Genomic DNA, 21,624 nt, shown 5'->3' on the forward strand with positions numbered 1-21,624 from the left:
TGGTTTATTTAGAGGCCTATCTTTACAAATGTTGTTTGATCAAGGCCCGGAGAATAGAATGTAATTGGTGACATATCCCACACTTATGGATAAGATACAAGGAGTAGTAAGGTGGGAGTAGTATAAACATATAAGATGATTTGTTGAGTATACGTCCCTGGTATGCCTTAAGGAACTCAACTTACGCAAATGAGGTATTGTACCTGTGCAATAGAAAGGGAGATAATGAATCTATAATGTGAAATAGAGTGACCATAAAGACATATGGATATAGCCATGGGAGATGAGTTATTCAAGTAGAAATAAAGCACAAGAAACTGTAGTTAAGAGTAGAATCATACAATGCTGCATCTAGTGACATATGGAACACTCCAACTCTTGGTTGCCAGACTTATTTGTAGGGGTTATTATAAACATTGTATTAAGTTATGTATTAAGTTCTGTGTCTGTATCAAATGTATGCTGGTTTGCTGGGAGGCCCGCTGACATAAGGATGAATATCCCCACGAATTGGGTGGTCTGCATTGTGATAGACATGTTCTAAGAATTTGAATTCTAAATTCTTAGAAAAAAGAAAGAGGAGGGATTGAGAGAAGAATCTATAGGATCTAGGTGTCTAAGGCCTAGATGGATACAAAACACTCTTATTGGAGTACTAAACTTCCGACCTTTTGGACAGCAGTCCTTGCCAGAAAAACAAACAGTACAAAAACATGTTTACATCCTGTAACAAGATGAAGAAATCCTATTGTTGAGGCCAATAAACATTCATAAACAGGATAAATAACTTGATGGATTAATCTAGAGAGTTCCAAGGAACTATGATGAAATTGGATGCAAGACAACCCCATATATGGACAGGAGGAAGGGGGTGTAAATTAGACATGAAACTACTATAAAAGATGGTTCTTGGAGTTAGGTACTTTACCTTTTTGAGTACACCTTTTGAGTGTCTTCAATTGGTCCCAATATGATACAGTGTTATCATATTGGTGTCTTTATGTTATGTGTTGATATATGTTATGTTTAATAAATGTTTATATGATATATATATCATGTGGTCTTTTAGCTTTTATTCTCATGGTCTGGGGAATTTTTTTAACATGCTGGATGAAGGGAATTGACTTCTGCTGTCCTTCAACCTGACATCACTGGGAAAGAATCCCACAGCTATGGACTGTGGTGCCACTCTGGGTTTGATGACCCTTAACTCCAATGTTTTCTGTCTTCTGAAGCCAGGACTCTTGAACCCTGACTAAGTTTAGAGTAGGGCCTGTTTCTCATATATTTTTTTCCCTATTGGATCTCCATATTTTAATCTCAAAAGCTAAATGCTGGACCTTTCTGGAAAAGGAAGTGAAAAATAAGGGCAGCCACTTCCTTCCCACTTGCTCCCACTTGAGCAAAACTTGATCAGATTAAATGAATGGTCTTTAAAATGTAATATTGAAAGAAAGACTGGGGGGTGACATGACAGCAGTGTTCCAATATCTCAGAGGCTGCCACAAAGAAGAGGGAGTCAAGCTATTCTCCAAAGTTCCTGGGGGTAGAACAAGAAGCAATGGGTGGAAACTAATCAAGGAAAGAAGCAACCTGGAACTAAGGAGAAATTTCCTGACAGTGTGGGACAATTAATCTGTAGAACTGCCTGCTTCCAGAAGTTGTGAATGCTCCAACACTGGAAGTTTTTAAGAAGATGTTGGGTAACCATTTGTCTGAAGTGGTGTAGGGTCACTTCCAATCTGTTGTTGTTGTTGTAGTAGTTGTCAGTTCCATCTCTGGCTCATCTTCCTCCTCAGATTCAAGCTCTGATGGGAGCATAACAAAACTTTTAAAAGTACATGGGAGTAAAACTACACATTGAAATTACGATTGTGGTGTTAATTTCCTTGTATGTACATATCTTTAGGAAAACCTAGAGTTGAAAAAGGTGTGATTCAATGTCCCACAATAAACAGATTCTTTTATAACATTTGTCCCTATTCCAAAATTCCCAACATTTTTCAGAGTAGCCATTTCTGCAAGAATGTGTCTAATCAGGAAAAGCCAATACTGAATGTTCTTTTTTTCCCTGTCTCCAGAAGCAATTTCCAAGTAGAAACAAAGTAGGGTAGGGCAGGGCAGGGCAGGGAAGAGCAGGGCAGGGTAGGATAGGGTAGGATAGGAAAGGAAACAGGACAGGACAGGACAAGATAGGACAGGACCTCAGAAGTCTTCTAGCTCAATCCTCTGCTCAGAGAGGAAATCCTAGATTCACCAGTGATGGTGAACCTTTTAGACACCGAGTACCTGAACTGTGCATGGCCAAACTGAAAGGTATGCATGTATACACAAATGCACACATATGCCAACATATGTTGATGTGCAGCAGAGTCCTGAAAACCAGCTGGCCAGTGCAGGTGGGGCATCTCAACACCAGCAGTGCAGCAAGAGGTCAGATCTTTTTCTCTCATGAGTTCCTATTTCATCGTTTGCAGGGAAACCAAAAAGACCCAAGACATGGAGATCTGACCTGGAGTGACAGCACACGTGCCAGCAGTGAGGGCTCTGCATGCCCCCTCTGACACGCGTGCGGTAGGTTCACCATCACGGCCCTATGCCATTTCAGACGAATAGTTGTCCAATCTCTTCTTAAAAACCTCAAAATCCAACTACTGATCGTTCTTCGGAATGAAAGGCACAATTTTTCTCTTCAAAGTTTGTGTTCTCCTAAATGTGCCTCTTCTGCTGGGACTGTGGATCTCCCTCGAAACTTACAGGCCTGTCAGAGAAACAGTCAATCTTCCCATGTCTGATAGCCACTTCCTGCAAAAGATCTCTGATTTCATGCTGGGAGGAAGCGATTTGAAATTGGGAAATTCATTCTCCCACCTCACAGACTGCCCATTCCACACTCAGGTGTCTCAGTGTTCTCTCTCTCTCTCCCTCCCTCCCTCCCTCTCTCTTTGTGTGTGTATGTGTGTGTCCTTTTGATTTTAGGACACATAAATAGATAATATTCCCTAAATGGGGAATATCACAAACCCTAAGTGATAAAACAACCCATCTTCAAAGGATGCCCAAGGAGCTACTGTTCTACAGAGGAATTGTTGAGTTTGTCATCTGCACCTCTATAACTGTCTGGTTTGGTTCTGCAACCCAACAAGACCAACACAGACTTCAGAGGAGAATCAGAACTGCAGAAAAAACAATTGCTGTAAACCACCCTTCCATTGAAGACCTGTATGCTGCATGAGTCAAAAAGAGGGTGGTGGAAATATTGACTGACCCCTCGCATCCTGGACATAAAGGGTTTCAACTCCTACCCTCAAAACAGTGGGTTGGATTGGATGACCTACAAGGCCCTTCCAACTCTGTTAAATCTGTTAAACTATGGAAGAAGCCAAACATGTCCATCTTGTGTGCACATGCTCAGTCTCACATAACTCAACTACCCATCTTCACCTTGACTCTCAACTGCATCTGATCTGTGAATTAACAAGAGACCCAAACTCACTTTTCTCCATCTGCTGTATGAAGAGCAGCTATTGCTCAGTAAATAGAACAATTGTTTTTTTCATACAATTATCAAAAGAACAGTAATTTCTAAAGTATCCCCCATGGATTTCTACACACACACACACACAAACCTTCTGAGATAAAACCTGTTTTCATGGTAAGTTCTCCCAGTGGGGGAGGACATGTCACCTTGACTTGTCTTGCAAAGAGTGAACTCCTGAGATTGCAGAGACTCGGCTGGATTTATTTTCCTCCTTGGTCGCAGCCCAAACTGAGGCAAGTGGAAGCAGGGTTGACATACATTTGTATTGGAGGCATCCAAGTGGCACAGTCTCTCTCCAAAGCTCTGGTGATATTTCAGGTGCTACCTACCAATTCATCTTCTTCACAAGCGTGGATTTCTGATCTAGGAGGGAAGGTGAGAAGAATGGCTGGGCTGCCTCTTTCCCTCCCCCTCCTCCTCCTTCTGCTCTTCTGGCTCCTGCCTCCAACCTCTGCTAAGAGGATGCACACTGGATGTGCGTTGACAAACACTTTGCAGAATATGAGAGACTTTCACAGGCCTGGTGATTTCATTATTGGTGGGAATTTTCCCATAGGATCCATAGAAACATTCACTACCCAATCCTACAGGAGAAAACCATTTCTGCTTGAAGACAGTGTTTCGTAAGTTTCTCGGTACTGTATATGCAAATAATTGATTTGCTTTGTGTTCAGGGATTCCAGTCAGAAATACTATTTGCCGATGACTCTAAAGTGTGCAATAGGGTTGATATTCCTGGAGGGGTCTGTAATATGGTAAATGATTTAGCGTTACTAGATAAATGGTCAAAGCAATGGAAACTGCAGTTTAATGTTTCCAAATGTAAAATAATGCACTTGGGGAAAAGGAATCCTAAATCTGAGTATTTCATTGGCAGTTCTGTGTTAGCAAAAACTTCAGAAGAGAAGGATTTAGGGGTAGTGATTTCTGACAGTCTCAAAATGGGTGAACAGTGTGGTCGGGCGGTAGGAAAGGCAAGTAGGATGCTTGGCTGCATAGCTAGGGGTATAACAAGCAGGAAGAGGGAGATTGTGATCCCCTTATATAGAGCGCTGGTGAGACCACATTTGGAGTACTGTGTTCAGTTCTGGAGACCTCACCTACAAAAAGATATTGACAAAATTGAACGGGTCCAAAGACGGGCTACAAGAATGGTGGAAGGTCTTAAGTATAAAACGTATCAGGAAAGACTGAATGAACTCAATCTGTATAGTCTGGAAGACAGAAGGAAAAGGGGGGACATGATCGAAACATTTAAATATGTTAAAGGGTTAAATAGGGTTCAGGAGGGAAGTGTTTTTAACAGGAAAGTGAACACAAGAACAAGGGGACACAATCTGAAGTTAGTTGGGGGAAAGATCAAAGGCAACATGAGAAAATATTATTTTACTGAAAGAGTAGTAGATCCTTGGAACAAACTTCCAGCAGACGTGGTTGGGAAATCCACAGTAACTGAATTTAAACATGCCTGGGATAAACATATATCCATCCTAAGATAAAATACAGGAAATAGTAAAAGGGCAGACTAGATGGACCAAGAGGTCTTTTTCTGCCGTCAGTCTTCTATGTTTCTATGTTTCTACTAGTTCCAGAGATGTTTGCAATGTCCTGGCACAGTTTAGATCTTTTCTCAGTAGAGAACTGAACTCATAAAATAGGCTAAATTTTTCAGTCTTTCCAGAACTCTTGATCAGGAAGATTATAGACCTTCCAAAAAATGAGGAGGGACAGCACATTAGAAATTCTGCAAGTGAAGAAGTTGATTTGCAATATGGTGGAAAACTCCAAGATGGAGTCAACATATTTATAGTGTGGAAGAGTTGGAACAAACTCCACAGTTTTGAAATCAGGATCGCTCATAAATAAGGGCCTTCGTTAAGCCTATGCTGTCACCCCTACTATAGTCCTGTGCTCAACCATGGTTTCCAGGCCTGAAGAAGCTGATTCAAGAGGGAAACAAATGAATTAGGGGGAAGAAAAGCAATTGGGAAGAATTACAATCACTGGAGCAAAGCGAAGGAGGGAGGAATGATGAACGGGTATCAAATGGTCTGTGATATGGATAAATGGGATTTTCTCCTTTCACCATCAAATATTATTCAAGGAATGTCCTTAACCAAAAACTACAATAGCAATAATTATTTATTATTATTATTATTTATTAGATTTGTATGCCGCCCCTCTCCATAGACTCGGGGCGGCTCACAGCAATAATAAAACAACGTAAAACAAATCTAATCATTTAAAAAACACTAAAAAACCCATTATTAAAAGCAAACATACACACAAACATACCATATATAAACTGTATACTTAATACTTGTATAACTGTATAATAATGCAGTTATTATATTTAATACTTGTATAACTGCATAATACTTTACATTTCCTGCTACAAGACTACGGAAAGAACAATTGCCTGCCTTCCATAGAAGACCTGTATACTATGCAGTTCAGGAGGGCTGAGAAGATACCTGCAGCCTTTGAAAGACGGCGTTTAAGGGGTGACTTGATTGAAGTGTATAAAATCATGCATGGGATAGAAAAAGTGGATAGAGAAAAAGAAAGGGAAATATTTCTTCACCCAGTGGGTCGTTGGTTTATGGAATTCACTTCCAGAAGAGGTTGTGACAGCTGTCAGCCTTGATAGCTTCAAGGCAGGATTCATGGATGCCAAGTATATCGGTGGTTATTGAAAGGGATGTCTATGTGCCGTCTCTATGTTAGGTGAGGCAGGCAGGGTTCCCTTGAGTACCATTTGTTGGGGGCCAAGGGAAAGAGAGAGTTTTGCCTTCTCTTTCTGCTCAAGATCCCCATGGACAATTGGTGGGCCACTGGGTGACACAGAATGCCGGACTCGATGGGGTTTGGCCGGATTCAGCAGGGCTCTTCTTAGGTTCTTAGGTTCTTATGACACCTCACTTCCTAGACATAAATTGTTTCAACCCCTTTCCTCAGAACTCCACTATAGGGCATTGTGTGCCAAGACAATTAGTTGCAGGGAGAGTTTTTCCCCCTTATGCCATCAATCTACTGAACACCTAATTCTCACCTTCTGCCTAATGTTTATATATATTAATCTATATAGTGTTGCTGTAGTATTATTATTTATGTTTCTTATTATCTTCCTCACTTTCCCCTTTTATTTGTATTATTATTATTATTAGTATTTAAGATTTAATCTTCAGTCCAATTCACAGCCTGGGAGTGGTAAAAACCTAACAGTTCAAGTACAAATCAAGGACTAAGAGCTGTTATGGTAACATCTGAATATATAGACAATTCTGAGTAAGGAGGTTTTTTGCAAAATCAAAATATTTAGGTCTGATAAGTTCAAAATTTCCATCCATCTAGGCAACGTTTTGGGTATTGCTCCAAGGGCTCTTATTATTATTGGTACAACTATTGGATTATTATTGTTGTTGCTGCTGTTGTCATTGTTGTTGATCATTGCTCAGTCAGTCATATGTTCAGACTGAATTTGGCATTTTTGCCTAGCTAAGCACATAAGAAGAGCCATGCTGAATCAGGCCAAAGCCCATCACGTCCAGCATTCTGTGGCCCACAGTGGTCCACATGGGGATCTTGAGCAGAAAGGGAAGGCAAAACCCTCCCTTTCCCTTGAACCCCCCAACAAATGGAACCCAAGGGACCTATCGAATCCTTTCCAAGGATCTGGGATTGGTAAATGTGGATGTTTGATGATGTTACAGATATTGTCCCATGATGGACATTGTCCCCAGTAAACCCAACTTTTGCAACTGACTGATGGCAAAATTTTACTGTTACTGTTGTTGTTGTTATCTGTGTTCCATAAAATGTGTACTGAGCACTTCTGTACTGGAGACAAATTCCTTGTGTGTCTAATCACACCTGGCTATATAAAATATTGAAATTCAAATTACAAAGGAAAAAAATGGGGGGAAATAGTAGGATAAACTCCATCAGCCCACACAAACTTTGCTTAAAATTTCCCCAATGATTTTCTCCCCATAGAGTCATGCCCAAGAACTACCAGCAGTTCATGGCCTTGGTGTTTGCAGTCAGAGAGGTCAACAGGGATCTGGTTCTCCTTCCCAACATCACTCTTGGCTTCCACATCTATAGCAATTATCAGACTGGGATGACAATTTCCATTATCAATCTCTCCTTGCTCTCCAGACAAGGCCGAATGGTTCCAGGCTATACATGTGGCATGAAGGACCCTTTGCTCTCTGTCATTGGGGGTCTCAACCCCAAATCCTCAAGGCAGATGGCCTCCATCTTCAGCATATTCAAGGTCCCACAGGTGAGGGGGCTCTACTGGAGACAATATGAGGTAGACAATCAACAGAAGCCCAGACAGAAGCCCAAGAGGAGAAGCTCATGTGTTTTGGGAGGCAAATGAGCAGTTTCTGATCTAGAGAATCTGCACTATAGTTGAATTTGATTTTTATACTTTATGTGTTGAGAAATGTTTTTATTGAACCCAAAAGTGATAGGTAATGAGATAATTCTGAAATGATATACTTTCCAAGAGGAATTCCTTCCTAATCTATTCTTCATAAAAGTGTAACCATGCTTTCTGTGCAGTCTGTTCTCTGTATCCAGATGATGAATTCTGCCCTTATAATTTACATTGATACTCTAGAAAAAGTGTAGAAGAGAGCAACCAGAATGATAAAGGGACTAGAAACTAAAACATACGAGGGAAGGTTGCATGGATAGTCTAGCAAAGAGGAGGTCCGGGGGGGGGGGGACATGATAGCAGTCTACAAGTACTTGAGAGGCTGCCACAGGGAGGAGGGGAACCCATTGTTTTCCAAAGCACCAGAGAGGCAGACGAGGAGCAACGGTTGGAAGCTGTCGAAGGAGAGATTCAACCTGGAAATAAGGAGGAACTTTCTGATTGTGAGAGTGATCAACCAGTGGTGAACACTCCAACACTAGAGACTTTCAAGAAAAGACTGGACTACTATTGGATTAGCAAGATGTAGGTCCCTTCCAACTCAATGAATGAATGAATTTATTTATTTATTGTTAGAGTTGAAAGGGACCATGACGGTCATCGAGTTCAACCCCCTGCCCAAGCAGGAACCCTATAGTACACCAGTCAAGTGGCAGTCAATCTTCTCTTAAAAATGTCCAGAGTGTTGGAGTTCACAACGTCCGCTGGTAGGTTGTTCCATTGGTTGATCGCTCTGACCGTCAGGAAGTTCCTCCTTATCTCCATGTTGAATCTCTCCTTGGTCAGCTTCCAGCCATTGTTCCTCGTCCGGCCCTCTGGTGCCCTGAAGAATAAAGTGATCCCCTCCTCTCTGTGACATCCCCTTGTATACTTGTAGACTTCTATCATGTCCACTCTGGCCCTCCTTTTCTCTAGGCTATCCATGCCCAGTTCCCTCAGTCTCTCTTCGTAAGTCTTGGTTTCCAATCCCTTAATCATCTTGGTTGCTCTTTTTTGCACCTTCTCCAGAGTTCCAATGTCTCTTTTGAAGTGTGCTGACCAGAACTGAATACAGGTGTGGTCGAACCAGGGTGTAGTAGAGTGGTATTAAGACTTCCCTGGTCTTGGAGTGTATTCCCCAGTTGATGCACCTTAGGATTGTGTTGGCTTTTTTAGCTGCTGCTGCACATTGTTGGCTCATGTTTAGTTGATTGTCCACCAAGACTCCGAGGTCCCTTTCGCAGTCACTACTGCTAAGAGGGGTTACTCCCAGGTTTTATGTGTGTCCAGGGTTTTTTCTGCCTAGGTGAAGGACTTTGCTCTTGTCGATGTTAAACATCATTTTGTTGGTGTGGGCCCACTGTGTTAGTCTGTCTAGGTCTTTCTGTAATTTGAGCCTGTCTTCTAGGGTATTGGCTACTCAAATGGCAGTAAAGGGAGATATTGTGGTTATGGGTGATTTCAACATGCCTGATGTTGAGTGGAATATCCACAGTGCCTTTACATGCAAAAGTATGAATATAGTAGAGGCCTTTACAGGAGCAGCTCTGGCACAGCTGGTTAAGACACCAACTAGAGGGGAGAATATTCTAGATTTAGTTTTTACAAATGGGAGTTGGGTTTCAGAGGTCAAGGTGGTAGAAAATTTAGGTTGCAGTGACCATCTATGTTTGTGGTTTGATGTAAAAACTGATTGTGAGCAATCCTATACTGCAACCAAAGTATTGGATTTCAGAAAAACAAATTTTAATGCAATGGGGGAATATTTAAATAATGAATTAAAGGGGAGGGATAAAATGGCAGGAGCGAGCACCCAGTGGACTGTATTAAAAAAGGCCATCTTAAAAGCCACAGGACTGTATGTAAGGCAAATAACTAAAGGTAAAAGGAAGAAGAAACCGCTATGGTTTAGCAATGATGTAAGGGCTATTGTCAATGAAAAAAAGGCTGCCTATAGGAGGTATAAAGAGTCTGGAAGTATAGCTGATAGAGAGGTGTATAAAATGAGACAGAAGGAGGCGAAACAGATAATATATGCTGCTAAAGCCTCAGAAGAGGAAGAAATTGCCAAATCTGTAAAGAAGGGGAATAAAACCTTCTTCAGATATATTAGTGATAGGAAGAAGAAAAACTGCAGGATCACGAAGCTTAGTACAGGGAATAATACATGCATTGATGGGAATAAGGAGATCGCTGACCATTTCAATAGCTACTTCTGTTCAGTTTTCTCAAAAGACACCTTACAAAATAAAACTATAGAGGGATATAGCATTGCTTCCAGCTGTAAGGATTCAGCTCCAGTGATCTTAGAAGCCGATGTCTTAGAAGAACTTGAACGATTAAAGATAAATAAGGCAATGGGTCCAGATGGCATCCACCCCACAGTTCTTAAAGAATTCAGATCTGTCATTGCTACCCCCCTGACTGATTTGTTTAACCAATCCCTGTTAACAGGAGATGTTCCTGAGGATTGGAGAATGGCCAGTGTTGTGCCTATCCACAAGAAGGGCAGTAGAGAAGAAGCTGGTAACTACAGGCCAGTTAGCTTGACATCAGTTATAGTTAAAATGATGGAGACTCTACTCAAAAAGAGGATAAATCAGCACCTAAAAAACAATAACTTATTGGACCCAAATCAGCATGGCTTTACTGAAGGCAAATCATGTCAGACTAATCTCATTGATTTCTTTGACTATGTCACAAAGGTGTTGGATGAAGGTGGTGCCGTGGATATTGCCTACCTGGACTTCAGCAAAGCCTTTGATACGGTCCACATAAAGAGCTGATAGATAAATTAGTGAAGATTGGACTTAATCCCTGGATAGTTCAGTGGATTTCAAGCTGGCGGAAGCATAGACATCAGAGAGTTATTGTTAATGGCGAGTATTCTGAGCAGAGACAGGTTACAAGCGATGTGCCACAAGGGTCTGTTCTGGGTCCTATTCTTTTTAATATGTTTGTCAGTGACATAGGGGAAGGTTTGGTTGGGAAGGTTTGCCTATTTTCCGATGACTCTAAAGTGTGCAATAGGGTTGATATTCCTGGAGGCGTCTGTAATATGGTAAATGATTTAGCTTTACTAGATAAATGGTCAAAGCAATGGAAACTGCAGTTTAATGTTTCCAAATGTAAAATAATGCGCTTGTGCAAAAGGAATCCTCCATCTGAGTATTGCATTGGCAGTTCTGTTAGCAAAAACTTCAGAAGAGAAGGAGGCAGTAGGAAAAGCAAGTAGGATGCTTGGCTGCATAGCTAGAGGTATAACAAGCAGGAAGAGGAAGATTATGATCCCCTTATATAGAGCGCTTGTGAGACCACATTTGGAATACTGTGTTCAGTTCTGGAGACCTCATCTACAAAAAGATATTGACAAAATTGAACGGGTCCAAAGACGGGCTACAAGAATGGTGGAAGGTCTTAAGCATAAAACATATCAGGAAAGACAGAAGGAAAAGGGGGGACATGATCGAAACATTGAAATATGTTAAAGGGTTAAATAAGGTTCAGGACGGAGGTGTTTTTAATAGGAAAGTGAACACAAGAACAAGGGGACACAAACTGAAGTTAGTTGGGGGAAAGATCAAAAGCAACGTGAGAAAATATTATTCCACTGAAAGAGTAGTAGATCCTTGGAACAAACTTCCAGCAGACGTGGTTGGTAAATCCACAGTAACTGAATTTAAACATGCCTGGGATAAACACATATCCATTGTAAGATAAAATACAGGAAATAGTATAAGGGCAGACTAGATGGACCATGAGGTCTTTTTCTGCCGTCAGTCTTGTATGTTTCTATGTTTCTAACTGCACGTGTTGTAGTCTACTCCGCTTTTTTCTAATTTGTTGATTAGGAGGTCGACTTTGTGGAAAGCTTTGCTGAAGTCTAAGTAAATGAGGTCCACCGTGTTGTGCTGGTCTACTGATTTGGTTATGGTGTTGAAAAAGGATATGAGATTGGTTTGACATGCTTTGTTTCTGACAAACCCGTGTTTGCTGTTGGATATTATCTTGTTTGTTTCCAGGTAGTTGCAAAGCTGTTTTTTAAATTATTTTCTCCAGTATTTTTCCAGGTATTGAAGTCAGGCTGATAGGTCTGTAGTTGCTTGGATCCATCTTTTTCCCTTTTTTTGGGATGGGAACTACGTCCGCTCATTTCCAGTCTTCTGGTAGGTCTCATAGAAACATAGAAACATAGAAGTCTGACGGCAGAAAAAGACCTCATGGCCCATCGAGTCTGCCCTTATACTATTTTCTGTATTTTATCTTAGGATGGATATATGTTTATCCCAGGCATGTTTAAATTCAGTTACTGTGGATTTATCTACCACGTCTGCTGGAAGTTTGTTCCAAGGATCTACTACTCTTTCAGTAAAATAATATTTTCTCATGTTGCTCTTGATCTTTCCCCCAACTAACTTCAGATTGTGTCCCCTTGTTCTTGTGTATACTTTCCTATTAAAAACACTTCCCTCCTGGACCTTATTTAACCCTTTAATATATTTAAATGTTTCGATCATGTCCCCCCTTTTCCTTCTGTCCTCCAGACTATACAGATTGAGTTCATTAAGTCTTTCCTGATACGTTTTATGCTTAAGGCCTTCCACCATTCTTGTAGCCCGTCTTTGGACGGGTTCAATTTTGTCAATATCTTTTTGTAGGTGAGGTCTCCAGAACTGAACACAGTATTCCAAATGTGGTCTCACCAGCATTCTATATAGCGGGATCATAATCTCCCTCTTCCTGCTTGTTATACCTCTAGCTATGCAGCCAAGCATCCTACTTGCTTTCCCTACCGCCTGACTGCACTGTTCACCCATTTTGAGACTGTCAGAAATCACTACCCCTAAATCCTTTTCTTTTGAAGTATTTGCTAACACAGAACTGCCAATACAATACTCAGATTGAGGATTCCTTTTCCCCAAGTGCATTATTTTACATTTGGAAACATTAAATTGCAGTTTCCATTGCTTTGACCATTTATCTAGTAAAGCTAAATCATTTACCATATTACAGACGCCTCCAGGAATATCAACCCTATTGCACACTTTAGAGTCATCGGCAAATAGGCAAACCTTCCCTACCAAACCTTCCCCTATGTCACTCACAAACATATTAAAAAGAATAGGACCCAGAACAGACCCTTGTGGCACACCGCTTGTAACCAGTCTCTGCTCAGAATACTCGCCATTAACAATAACTCTTTGATGTCTACGCTTCAGCCAGCTGCAAATCCATTGAACTATCCAGGGATTAAGTCCAATCTTCACTAATTTATCTATCAGCTCTTTATGTGGAACCGTATCAAATGCTTTGCTGAAGTCCAGGTAGGCAATATCCACGGCACCACCTTCATCCAACACCTTTGTGACATAGTCAAAGAAATCAATAAGATTAGTCTGACATGATTTGCCTTCAGTAAAGCCATGCTGATTTGGGTCCAATAAGTTATTGTTTTTTAGGTGCTGATTTATCCTCTTTTTGAGTAGAGTCTCCATCATTTTAACTACAACTGATGTCAAGCTAACTGGCCTGTAGTTACCAGCTTTTTCTCTACTGCCCTTCTTGTGAATAGGCACAACACTGGCCATTCTCCAATCCTCAGGAACTTCTCCTGTTAACAACGATTGGTTAAACAAATCAGTCAGGGGGGTAGTAATGACAGATCTGAGTTCTTTAAGAACTCTGGGGTGGATGCCATCTGGACCCATTGCCTTATTTATCTTTAATTGTTCAAGTTCTTCTAAGACATCGGCTTCTAAGATCACTGGAGCTGAATCCGTACAGCTGGAAGCAATGCTATATCCCTCTATAGTATTATTTTGTAAGGTGTCTTTTGAGAAAACTGAACAGAAGTAGCTATTGAAATGGTCAGCAATCTCCTTATTCCCATAAGTCTCCAGTGGCCCAAGATTTTTGGTAGATGAGGAGAAGAGGTTCCGCTATGGTGTCTGCCAGTTCTTTTGGGACTCTGGGGTGGAGTCCGTCAGGTCCCGGTGATTTGTACTCGCTAAGCTCCCTCAAGTAGTCCCTAATGGTAGCTTTGTCTGTGTTGAGTTCGGTTCCAGGGATGTTATTTGCAGTTAGGTTGTAGGTTGGTTGGTTGGTGGTTCCTTTATGTGTGAAGACTGATGTAAAGTAGGTATTGAGCAGCTGTGCTTTGTCTCTGTTGTCGGTGATTTCGTTACCATCTTTGTTTTTTAGTATGGTGACTGTTTCCTTGATTTTTTCTTGTTGTTTATGTGGTGGAAGAAGCTTTTTTTGTTGTCGCTAATTTTTGTTGTGAGGTGCTGTTTGTGTTGAGCTTTTGCTGTTCTTATGTTTTCCTTGCAGGTTCTGGCTGTTTGCTGATATTCCATCTTGGTTATGAGTCCTTCTTTCCATTTGTTGTATTTGGCTTTTTTTTCTTTTACATTGTCTGCGGGGTCCTTGTTTAGCCATGCTGGTTTCAATTTAGTTTTTCTGCTTTTCTTTTTCGTGCGGATTGAATTGTTTTGGGCCTCAATGATAATGTTTTTTAGGGCTTCCCAGGCATCCTGTGTGGATTTACTCTTTAGAAGTTCCTTCCAGGGTTTATTCTTCAGGTTCACTCTGAGCTTGTTAAAGTCCGCTTTTCTGAAGTCTGGGACTGTAGTGGAGTTGGGTGTTGTAGTTAGTGATGGCGCAATGTTGAATTTTAGGATGGTATGGTCACTCTCACCTAGCGTCCCTTCTCCTTCTATTCACTGAATCATTTCTTCCCTGTTTGTTAAAATTAGGTCTAGTATTGCAGTCCCTCTGGTTGCTGTTTCCACTTTTTGAGTTAGAAAGTTATCGGCGAGGCTGGTGAGAAATCTGACAGGCTTTCCACTTGGTGCTGAGTTTGTTTTCCAGTTAATGTCGGGATAGTTAAAGTCCCCCATTATTATTCTGCTGTGCTTGTTGCATATTGATGATAGTTGAGTTGTAAAGAGGTTCTCCATTGTATCTGTTTGGTTTGGGGGCCTGTAGTAAACTCCAATTGCAATTTTGGTTGGTCTTGTTTTTTCTGATTTATTAGTTGATTATGCTTTGTCGGGGATTCCATGGAAGCTCCCGTGTCAGCTGGGCGCCAGGTTTGATACCAGGGGCTTGAGCAGGGCTCTGGGCTGAGTTACAGTCCTCCAGTGTCGTCGGGTGCTCTGGGGAGGCTCCCACGTCAGTAGAGTGCCGGGTGTGATGCCGGGGGCTCACGGAGGGCTCCAAAAATCTTGCCCCAAATCTCTCCAAAAATCGCTCCCCCCAAAGCTTCCTAACTAGCCCCAAATCTCTCCAAAAGTTGTTGCCCCAAAAGGATGAATGAATGAATAAATAAAATTAAGCTTGCCACTCAAAGAGAGCCAGCCTAACTGGTGTGGCAATAATCCATGTCACAGTGACTCCTAAAATCACCATAAAATCAATAATCTCACTTTCTCCAGCTAGGCGTTGGCTTTGAGTTAACCCAAGGAGGCAGAAGAGTTTATCCTTTCTTCTTTCAGATGAACCCCAAGGAATTTTCTGAGTATGTGGGTTTTGTGCAGCTGCTCCTGTATTTCCAGTGGAACTGGGTTGGGCTCGTAGCCCCTGAAAATGACAACGGAGAACGTTTCATCTCATCTCTGGTGCCAATGCTGAAGGAGAAGGAGATCTGTTTGGCTTTCACTGAAATATTGAAATCGAATTTTCTTCTTCATACTACAATGATGAAATTACTTCATATGATGGACACTTGGGCAAAAGCTGAAGTGATTGTTCTATTTGGAGACCCCCAAAGTATTACAAATGTACAGATGGCAATGGGTATCCATGAACATTTGAGAAAGACATCATTCTGGAATGTTTGGGTCTTAACTTCCCATTGGAAACTCAGTGTGTTGGGGAATCAAGACATCTTGAAATTAGTAAAGCCCTTCCATGGATCTCTGCATTTTAGGCTCCACACTGGGGAGGTCTCAGAATACAGTCGTTTCCTCCTGTCTTTAGACCCACTGGAGCCCCAAGGGGATGTCTTTCTCCCTCCATGTTGGGAGAGGTTGTTTGGCTGCACGATGGACCAGCCAGGCAGGATCCTTCCAAAGGGGGAAAAACCATGTACAGGAAAGGAGAATTTACAGACTCTGCCTTCTTACGTTTTTGAAACAAGCATGGATGGTGAAAGCTACAATATCTACAATGCCGTTTTTGCTGTGGCACATGCATTGTATGCAAGGTATGGGTCAAGAATGCTTGAAAAGAGGGTCTCAAATGTCCAGCCATGGCAGGTAATAATAATAATAATAATAATAATAATAATAATAATAATAATAATAATAATAATAATAAATAATTAATAGTAATAATAATTTAATAATAATAATAATTTATTCGATTTTTATGCCGCCCCTCTCCGAAGACTCATAATTTCTGTGACTTCTTATCTAGTCTGCAGATCCTTAGAGAGGAAACTTCCCATATGCGTTTCTTGAGTTACTGATTATATACAGTAGAAGGTGAAATAAGAAATCAAGCAAACCAGTTGTCCATAAGATCCACAGAGGAAAGATTTTCCCATAAGTTCCCGAAAGGTCTTCAGTGGTTGTCTAAGAGTCAGGGTTGACTATTCCCTGAAGGAGATTTCATCCCAGAGCAAGATAACAATTTATTTATTATTTAAATAAATAAATATTATGTATTAATAATAATAATAATTATTATCATCATTGTATTGTAATATACATAGACATAACATTGTTTATATACATGATGTAGATACTGATAAGAGGAAACATTAGGATAGGGACGGAAGGCATGCTGGTGCACTTATGCACGCCCCTTACTGACCTCTTAGGAATCAGGTGAGGTCAGCAGTGGACAGTCTAGGTGTAAAGTTTTGGGGGTTTGGTGATGATACTACGGAGTCAGGTAGTGAATTCCAGGCATAACCACTAGGTTGCTAAGGTTGTATTTTGTACAGTCAAGTTTCGAGCAGTTCCCCTTGAGTTTGTAGCTGTTGTGTGTTCGTGAATTGTTCCATATGCAGGGAAGCAAAAAAAACCTCACTGAAACACATATGAGATCTTGCTACCTGCACAGGTGTGGGAAGCAAAATTGTGCTTGATCCAGCATTTGTGTGCCAGAGCCATGGAGCTGCACACAATTAGCCATACCGGTAGGGAGTCCACCACTGGTAAAATCTAATCAAGGAGAGAAGCAACCTGTAACTAAGGATAAATTTCTTGGCAATTAGAACAATTAATCATTGGAACAGCTTGCATCTAGTAGTTGTGAATGCTCCAACAGGGTTTTTTACTAGAAACAACATAGAAACATAGAAACATAGAAACTTAGAAACTTAGAAACTTAGAAACTTAGAAACTTAGAAACTTAGAAACATAGAAACATAGAAACATAGAAACATTTATTTATTTATTTATTTATTTATTCTTTGTCCAATATACAATGCATATGGAAGAGAATAGTATATATGAAGATAGAAAGTAAAAAAGAAGAGAAGTGGATGGGAGGGAGAGGATATATATGATATAAGAGATAAGGAGAGAATATATATGATAGGCCGAAATGGGACCATCCTAGTCTCCCTTAATTTTAAAATTCCAACTAAAAAAACATTTGACATATATATATATATGTATGTAGATTGTTCTGAGTTCGGGTTTTGCCCTGTGTAATATTTTGCATGCAAAATATTACACAGGGCAAAACCCGAACTCAGAACAATCTACATACATATACCCATGAAAATTTGCGAAAACAAATATATATATATATATATATATATATATATATATATATATATATATATATATATATATATATATACATACAGTGGTACCTCAAGATACGAACCCCTCGTCTTACGAACAACTCGTGATACGAACCCGGGGTTCAGCAAAATTTTGCCTCTTCTTACGAACTTTTTTCGAGTTACGAACCTGCGTTCAGAGACAGCTGGGAAGTCGCGCAGCTGTTTTAAAAGGTAACAGCCGGGCGGCGGGGCTTCCCAGAAGCCTCCCGAACGCCGGTGCGTAACTCGAACAAAGTTCGTAAGAAGAGGCAAAATTTTGCTGAACCCCGGGTCCGGTTCGGGAGATTCCTGGGTAGCCCCCCAGGCCGGCTGCGACCTTTTAAAACACTCGCGCCGCTTCGCAGCTGTCTCCCGAAGCCGAACGCGGAAGTTCGGCTTTAGCGTTCGGCTTCGGGAGACAGCTACGAAGCGGTGCGGGTGTTTTAAAAGGTCGCAGCCGGCCTGGGGGCCTTGCCAGCACCCCCCCGAACCCCGAACCCGGAAGTTCGGCAAAAGTTTGGGGTTTGGGGGGGTGCTGGCAAGCCCCCCAGGCCGGCTGCGACCTTTTAAAACACCCGCGCCGATTCGCGGCTGTCTCCTGAAGCCGAACGCTAAAGCCGAACTTCCGCGTTCGGCTTCGGGAGACAGCTGCGAAACGGCGCGGGTGTTTTAAAAGGTCGCAGCCGGCCTGGGGGGCTTGCCAGCACCCCCCTGAACCCCGAACCCGGAAGTTCGGCAAAAGTTCGGGGTTCGGGGGGGTGCTGGCAAGCCCCCCAGGCCGGCTGCGACCTTTTAAAACACCCGTGCCGCTTCGCAGCTGTCTCCTGAAGCCGAACGCTAAAGCCGAACTTGCGACCTTTTAAAAGACCCGCGCCGCTTCCCATCTGTCTCCTGAAGCCGAACGCGGAAGTTCGGCTTTGCCGTTCGGCTTCAGGAGACAAATGGGAAGTGGCGCGGGTCTTTTAAAAGGTCGCAGCCGGCCTGGGGGGCTTGCCAGCGCCCCCCGAACCCAGGTTCGGAGTTCGGGGGAGTGCTGGCAAGCCCCCCAGGCCGGCTGCGACCTTTTAAAACACCCGCGCCGCTTCCCATCTGTCTCCTGAAGCCGAACGCGGAAGTTCGGCTTTAGCGTTCGGCTTCAGGAGACAGCTACGAAGCGGCGCGGGTGTTTTAAAAGGTCGCAGCCGGCCTGGGGGGCTTTCCAGCACCCCCCCGAACCCAGGTTCGGGGTTGGGGGGGTGCTGGCAAGCCCCCCAGGCAGCTGCGACCTTTTAAAACACCCGCGCCGCTTCCCATCTGTCTCCTGAAGCCGAACGCGGAAGCCGAACGCGGAGGTTCGGCTTTAACGTTCGGCTTCAGGAGACAGCTACAAAGCGGCGCAGGTGTTTTAAAAGGTCGCAGCCGGCCTGGGGGGCTTGCCAGCACCCCCCGAACCCTGAACCTGAGAGAAAGAGAGAGAGAGAGATAGAGATAGATAGATAGATAGATAGATAGATAGATAGATAAGGAGAGAATATGTATGATATTTAAGATAAGGGAAGACAGTTGGACAGGGGATGGTAGGCACATCAGTGCACTTAGATACGCCCCTTACTGGCCTCTTAGGAACCTGAAGAGGTCAATCGTGGAGAGTCTAAGGGAGAAATGTTGGGGGTTGGGAGTTGACACTATTGAGTCCGGTAATGAGTTCCACGCTTCAACAACTCGATTGTTAAAGTCATATTTTTTACAGTCAACTTTGGAGCGGTTAATATTAAGTTTGAATCTGTTGAGTGCTCTTGTGTTGTTGCGGTTGAAGCTGAAGTAGTCGCCGACAGGCAGGACATTGCAGCATATGATCTTGTGGGCAATACTTAAATCAGTGGAAGCAGTGGAAGTGATGTGCCGGTGCCTGGAGGCTGTTGGGGTCTGGATGGGTGTCAACAGACTCAAGCTCAACCCGGATAAGACAGAGTGGCTGTGGGTTTTGCCTCCCAAGGACAATTCCATCTGTCCGTCCATCACCCTGAGGGGGGAGTCACTAACCTCCTCAGAGAGGGTTCGCAACTTGGGCGTCCTCCTCGATCCACAGCTCACATTAGAGAAACATCTTTCAGCTGTGGCGAGGGGGGTGTTTGCCCAGGTTCGCCTGGTGCACCAGTTGCGGCCCTATTTGGACTGGGAGTCACTGCTCACAGTCACTCATGCCCTCATCACCTCGAGGCTCGACTACTGTAATGCTCTCTACATGGGGCTACCTTTGAAAAGTGTTTGGAGACTTCAGATCGTGCAGAATGCAGCTGCGAGAGCTATCATGGGCTTTCCTAAATTTGCCCATGTCACACCAACACTCCGCAGTCTGCATTGGTTGCCGATCAGTTTCCGGTCACAATTCAAAGTGTTGGTTATGACCTATAAAGCCCTTCATGGCACTGGACCAGAATATCTCCGGGACCGCCTTCTGCCGCACGAATCCCAGTGACCAGTTAGGTCCCACAGAGTTGGCCTTCTCCAGGTCCCGTCAACTAAACAATGTCGTTTGGCGGGACCCAGGGGAAGAGCCTTCTCTGTGGCGGCCCCGACCCTTTGGAACCAACTCCCCCCAGATATCAGAGTTGCCCCCACCCTCCTAGCCTTTCGTAAGCTCCTTAAAACCCACCTCTGCCATCAGGCATGGGGGATTTGACATGTTCCTTCCCCCTAGGCTTATAAAATTTATGCATGGTACGCTAGTGTGTATGATTGGTTTTAATTTGTGGTGTTTTTTAAAGTAATTTAAATACTGGATTTGTCTTACATTGTATTGCTATTGCTGTGAGCTGCCCCAAGTCTGCGGAGAGGGGCGGCATACAAATCTGATTAAACTTGAAACTTGAAACTTGAAACTTAAATCGTGTATTGGGCGCCGCAGTTCTAAGCTTTCTAGACCCAGGATAGTAAGTCTATTTTCGTAGGGTATTCTGTTTTGAGTGGAGGAGTGAAGGGCTCTTCTGGTGAAATATCTTTGGACATTTTCGAGAGTGTTGATGTCTGAGATGTGGTGTGGGTTCCAGACAGATGAGCTGTATTCGAGAATGGGTCTGGCATAGGTTTTGTAGGCTCTAGTCAGTAGTGTGAGATTGCCAGAGCAGAAGCTACGTAGGATCAGGTTAACAACTCTGGAAGCCTTTTTGGCGATATTGTTGCAGTGGGCTTTAGCACTTAGGTCATTTGATATTAGTATTCCAAGGTCTTTTACTGAGTGTGGGTTGGCTGCGAGAATTTGTTTATTCAGTTCATATGCGAGGTTTGGATTCTTTTTGCCGATGTGGAGGGTAGAGCATTTGTTGGTTGATATTTGAAGTTGCCAGGTGTTAGACCAATCTGAAACAAAGTCAAGGTCTTTTTGGAGAGTGAGTGTGTTGTCAGTGGTGTTGAAAAGTTTCACATCGTCAGCAAAAAGGACACAGTTGCTTGAAATATTATCACAGAGGTCATTGATGTATAGGATGAAAAGAGCAGGACCTAGTACGCTGCCTTGGGGAACGCCGCTTTTGATAGGGACTGTGGTGGAAATGGCGCTTCCTATTTTGACAACTTGTTGCCTGTTTGACAGGAATGCAGTAATCCAGTTGTGGAGGAGTCCAGAAATGCCTTAGGATTTGAGTTTTAGGAGAAGTTTGTCGTGAACCACTGAGTCAAAGGCTTTGCAGAAGTCGATATAAATAGCATCAATGGATTTTCCTTGATCAAGGTGGGTAGTCCAGATGTTTTTGCAGTGAAATAGTTGTAAGTTGCAGGATAGTTTCTTTCTGAATCCAAATTGTTTTTTTGATAGTAGGTTGTTAGATTCTACGTAAAGGGTGATTGATCGATTTATAATTGATTCCATGATTTTACAAGGGACGCAGCATAGTGATA

This window comes from Erythrolamprus reginae, chromosome 1 (assembly GCF_031021105.1).
Source record: "Erythrolamprus reginae isolate rEryReg1 chromosome 1, rEryReg1.hap1, whole genome shotgun sequence".
Taxonomy (NCBI): Eukaryota; Metazoa; Chordata; class Lepidosauria; order Squamata; family Dipsadidae; genus Erythrolamprus; species Erythrolamprus reginae.